General features: G+C 38.5%; 1 long non-coding RNA gene across 1 annotated transcript; it reads left to right on the top strand.

The window, feature by feature from the left end:
- Window positions 1-4,414, top strand: LOC133555629 (uncharacterized). The gene is made up of 4 exons (XR_009807338.1): window positions 1-104; window positions 1,068-1,185; window positions 1,273-1,362; window positions 3,401-4,414. It is a non-coding gene; the product is annotated as an uncharacterized LOC133555629 (long non-coding RNA).
- The last annotated feature ends 1,216 nt before the right edge of the window (window positions 4,415-5,630 follow it).

The following is a 5,630-nucleotide window of genomic DNA, read 5'->3' as shown; positions in this document are numbered from 1 at the left end:
GAGGACGTCACTTCCTGTTTATTCTACGACCGCTGGTGTGCTAGCCATGCGGTACATGAACCATCAAAACAATCGTGATTTAAAGATCTTCCCGGATTCTAGGGGTAAGTCCGCAGGGTGGGGGGATAAAATAACATGTAATAAGACCTTCGGAATTGGAATAGAAAGAAAGGACATAAAATACTCTATGAACTTTGGTAGTATCTAAAATATGGTAGCCGAGGCTAGGCTAATGCCCCTTGACCCAGGTGACGAGGGAACGACGCCGTTATGAATCCAGAAGTGCTAGAAAACTAAGTTAGAGGTAAGAAGTGCCATAATTGACCCAGGTGACGAGGGGAGGACGCCGTTATGAATCCAGAAGTGCTAGAAAACTAAGTTAGAGGTAAGAAGTGCCATAATTGACCCAGGTGACGAGGGAACGACGCCGTTATGAATCCAGAAGTGCTAGAAAACTAAGTTGGAGGTAAGAAGTGCCATAATTGACCCAGGTGACGAGGGGAGGACGCCGTTATGAATCCAGAAGTGCTAGAAAACTAAGTTAGAGGTAAGAAGTGCCATAATTGACCCAGGTGACGAGGGGAGGACGCCGTTATGAATCCAGAAGTGCTAGAAAACTAAGTTAGAGGTAAGAAGTGCCATAATTGACCCAGGTGACGAGGGGAGGACGCCGTTATGAATCCAGAAGTGCTAGAAAACTAAGTTAGAGGTAAGAAGTGCCATAATTGACCCAGGTGACGAGGGGAGGACGCCGTTATGAATCCAGAAGTGCTAGAAAACTAAGTTAGAGGTAAGAAGTGCCATAATTGACCCAGGTGACGAGGGGAGGACGCCGTTATGAATCCAGAAGTGCTAGAAAACTAAGTTAGAGGTAAGAAGTGCCATAATTGACCCAGGTGACGAGGGGAGGACGCCGTTATGAATCCAGAGTGCGTGTCTATCTGTGTCTTTGAACCACACTCTTGTCCCTAATGTTTTTGTCCCTGTGTTGTTAACAATGAAGAATACTTGTGTATCCAGGAATTCTAACTGTTGATTTTGTACATTGTGTGTGATCTTTATGGCAGGATGGTGATTACCGAGGACGTCCAGGAACTCTTTTAAGTCATCCCTAGTACCTCCCCAGATGCCAAAAATGTCATCAAGATACCGCAAGTACCTCAAGGGCAAAGTTTTACATTTTAAGTATGCAGTTTCTTCCCATACACACATATAAAGATTTGCAGATGCCGGAGCAAATTTTTTACCCGTAGCCGTACCATGTATTTGCAGATCAAATCTCCCATTAAATTCAAAATCATTCCTGGTAAGGCTCAGCTCCAACAACTGGAGGAGGGCCCCGTCTGGCCGAGTGGAATCTGGGTACGTGTCAAATGCCTTACGCACCCACCTGTAAACCCAATTCCGTGTCAATGTTAGTATACATTGAAGAGATGTCTATAGAGAATAAAAACGCCTCCGGTGGTGCTCTTACTGTAGGTAGTTGACCCACAAAATCATAAGTATCCTTAACGTAGCTGGCATGTTTCTGAGACAGAGAATTTATATAATGGAGTAGGTTAAATAAGTAAATACAACGACAAGAGTGGGTTATTTTCATTATTGTTTACGCCCAATTGTAGCTGAGATAGGCGCCAGTGTCCCCCGCAACCCCAAAAGGGAATGAGCGGTAGAAAATGGATGGATGGATGGATTTTACAGACAACATACAAGAGTGTGTTCTTTTTTACAGACGAAACGAATCAGCATTTTTGTGTGTGTTGGTCTTGGCTGCTGCTCAAAGTTAACAGAAGATGGCGCTGTTTGCTAATAACTATGACTTTGACTTTTTGTCTGCTAAAACCAAGATATTATTAGCGTCAGGTTATGATAACGTAATATTTGTAACGGCGGTAGAATGGTACGATATGTGTCATGGTCGGATATTGTGAAATGATTCATTACATGGTTGTGTGGATAAAAGTTCAACATGTGTCAGAGAGATTGATTGATTGATTGATTGATCATTTGACATAAAGTGTCATTTGAGGCCCGCAGCACATACATACTAGAAAAACACTACACAAACATACATACTAGAAAAACTCTACACAAACATACATACTATAAAAACACAATACAAACATACATACTAGAAAAACACTACACAAACATACATACTAGAAAAACACAACACAAACATACATACTAGAAAAACACTACACAAACATACATACTAGAAAAACACTACACAAACATACATACTAGAAAAACACAACACAAACATACATACTAGAAAAACACAACACAAACATACATACTAGAAAAACACTACACAAACATACATACTATAAAAACACAACACAAACATACATACTAGAAAAACACTACACAAACATACATACTATAAAAACACTACACAAACATACATACTATAAAAACACAACACAAACCAGCAAAATAAAATTGCAAAAAGTTCAATATAACAAGGTAAAAGTTGCAATGTTGACTCTAATAACACAAAGCTGCCATGCAGGCTGTTTTTCTCTGTCATTGCTCAAAAATAATAATGAATCAAACACACAGATATATATATATATATATATATATATATATATATATATATATATATATATATATATATACGTATATACCTATTGACATCAAAGTCGCTGCCGTTGTGTCCTTGGGCAGGACACTTCACCCTTTGCCCCCGGTGCCGCTCACACTGGTGAATGAATGATGAATGAATGACAGGTGGTGGTCGGGGGGGAGGGGCCGTAGGTGCAAACTGGCAGCCACACTTCCGTCAGTCTACCCCAGGGCAGCTGTGGCTACAGATGTAGCTTACCACCACCATCGTGTGAATGAATGATGGCTTCCCACTTCTCTGTGAGCGCTTTGAGTATCTAATAATAGAAAATTGCGATATAAATCTAATACATTATTATTATTATTATTATATATATATATATATATATATATATATATATATATATATATAATGGGTGTAACGGTACACAAAAATTTCGCTTCGGTAGGTACCTCGGTTTAGAGGTCACAGTTGGGTTAATTTTCAGTACAGTGAGAAAACAACAAAATATACATTTTTTGGTTATTTATTTACCAAATGTGTAAAGAGTGGCATAAGCTACATATACACACAGGGTCCATTGCCAGGGTTAAGGTGGTCAACACGTATAAAATAAAAACTAAATAAGATAAGGCTCAGAATGGTTTCTTAACAAAACCTTTTCTCCATATAAAGTGCTTTTTTGGATTGATTGATTGGTAGATTGCACAGTACAGTACATTTTCCGTACAATCGACCACTGAATGCAAACACCCCAATAAGTATTTCAACTTGTTTGAATCGGGGTCCACGTAAATCAATTGATGGTAGTGTGTCTCTGTTCCGCAGCCTTGATGTCGTGCAGTCGCTAGTCCAAAGTCAACAACAACAGGTGTGTGTCCATGAGAGACAAGAAGGTAGTTTGTTGTGTCTTTGCTGCACTGTCCTTTGGGAGAGTCTCCAAGCCAGGGAAACAATCCAAGTTACAATGTTTTATATGCCAGTGAAAATAAAATTTGCTTTTCACTCTAAATTGTTTATGACTGGTCCTCAAAATCCTGCGGGGCCGACAGTCCGATGTGATCCAAATCGCAAAAGTGTCCACAGTTCTTCCCGCATCCTCCAATCATTTGTGGCAGCTTTGGGCTACTTTGTAGACTGCCAGCAACTTCCGATTTGTGGACAAACCAGTGAAACGCTTACTCCAATCAGCAGATGTCCTGTTGTCATCATTCCCAATAGGTGGATTATGAGCGAGAGACGGGCTTCACAGTGGCAGAGGGGTTAGTGCGTCTGCCTCACAGTACGAAGATGCTGCAGTCCTGGGTTCAATCCCAGGCTCGGGATCTTTCTGTGTGGAGTTTGCATGTTCTCCCCGTGACTGCGTGGGTTCCCTCCTGGTACTCCGGCTTCCTCCCACCTCCAAAGACATGCACCTGGGGATGGGCCCCTCCCACCTCCAAAGACATGCAGCTGGGGATAGGCCCCTCCCACCTCCAAAGACATGCACCTGGGGATAGGTTGATTGGCAACACTAGTGTGTGAATGTTGTCTGTCTGTGTTGGCCCTGCGTTAGGGTTAGGTTGCCCACATATGCGGTCCCCTCCAAGGTTTCTCATAGTCACTGTCACCGACGTCCCACTGGGGTGAGTCTTTCCTTGCTCTTATGTGGGTTCTGTATCGCGGATGTTGTTGTGGCTTGTGCAGCCCTTTGAGACACTTGTGATTTAGGGCTATATGAATAAACATTGATTGATGTTTAGTGTATGAATATTAAATACACGTTTAGTGTATGAATATTAAAGGATTTTTTTTGTTTATAAATATTAAATACATGTTTAATTAATGGATATTAAATACTCTGTTGGTGTATGAATATTAAATACATGTTTAGTGCATGAATATTAAATACATGTCTAGTGTATGAATATTTAATACATGTTTAGTGTATGAATATTAAATATATTTTAGTGTATGCATATTAAAACATGTTTAGTGTATGAATATTAAATATATTTTAGTGTATGAATATTAAAGGGTTTTTTAGTGTATAAATATTAAATACATGTTTAATTAATGGATATTAAATACATTGTTGGTGTATGAATATTAAATACATGTTTAGTGCATGAATATTAAATACATGTCTAGTGTATGAATAATACATGTATGGTGTATGAATATTAAATATATATTTTAGTGTATGCATATTAAATACATGTTTAGTGTATGAATATTAAATACATGTTTAGTGTATAAATATTAAATACATGTTTAGTGTATAAATATTAAATACAGGTTTAGTGTATGAATATAAGTGTATGAGAAACCTAACTTATGTAAAAAATAAAAAGGAGAAAGGCTGATAGGGCTGGGCTGTAAAACAATATAATATATACAATGATACATGTTAAAAAAAATAGGAAAATGGCCATTAGGGCTAGACAAGGACTGTTGGGGGGGAGGGGGGCGAGAGAGAGAGAGAGAGGACCAGACTTATGAAGAGGGAACGTGCGCCCTCCTGTGGACTTCTGCTGCAACTGCACACATAAAGAAACTCATTTACACGAGGGGGGGTTGCCCACATATGTGGTCCTCTCCAAGGTTTCTCATAGTCATCATTGTCACCGACGTCCCACTGGGTGTGAGTTTTCCTTGCCCTTATGTGGGCCTACCGAGGATGTCATAGTGGTTTGTGCAGCCCTTTGAGACACTTGTGATTTAGGGCTATATAAGTAAACATTGATTGATTGATTTCCAAGTGTGCCTTATTTAGTGTCCCAGACTTCCAATTCGTCGTTTACCTGTTTAGTGTACAAATATTAATTAAACAACTGTTTAATATATGAATATTAAATACTTATTTCGGGTATAAATATTAAATACCTGTTTAGTGTATAAATATTAAATACATGTTTAGTGTATAAATATTAAATACATGTTTAGTGTATTAATATTAAATACATGTTTAGTGTATGAATATTAAATACATGTTTAGTGTATTAATATTAAACACATGTTTAGTGTATAAATATTAAATACATGTTTAGTGTATAAATATTAAATACATGTTTAGTGT

Source organism: Nerophis ophidion, linkage group LG07 (assembly GCF_033978795.1).
Source record: "Nerophis ophidion isolate RoL-2023_Sa linkage group LG07, RoL_Noph_v1.0, whole genome shotgun sequence".
NCBI classification, from domain to species: domain Eukaryota; kingdom Metazoa; phylum Chordata; class Actinopteri; order Syngnathiformes; family Syngnathidae; genus Nerophis; species Nerophis ophidion.
Note: the sequence above shows the minus strand (reverse complement) of the source record. Positions and strands in the feature narration are given on the sequence as shown.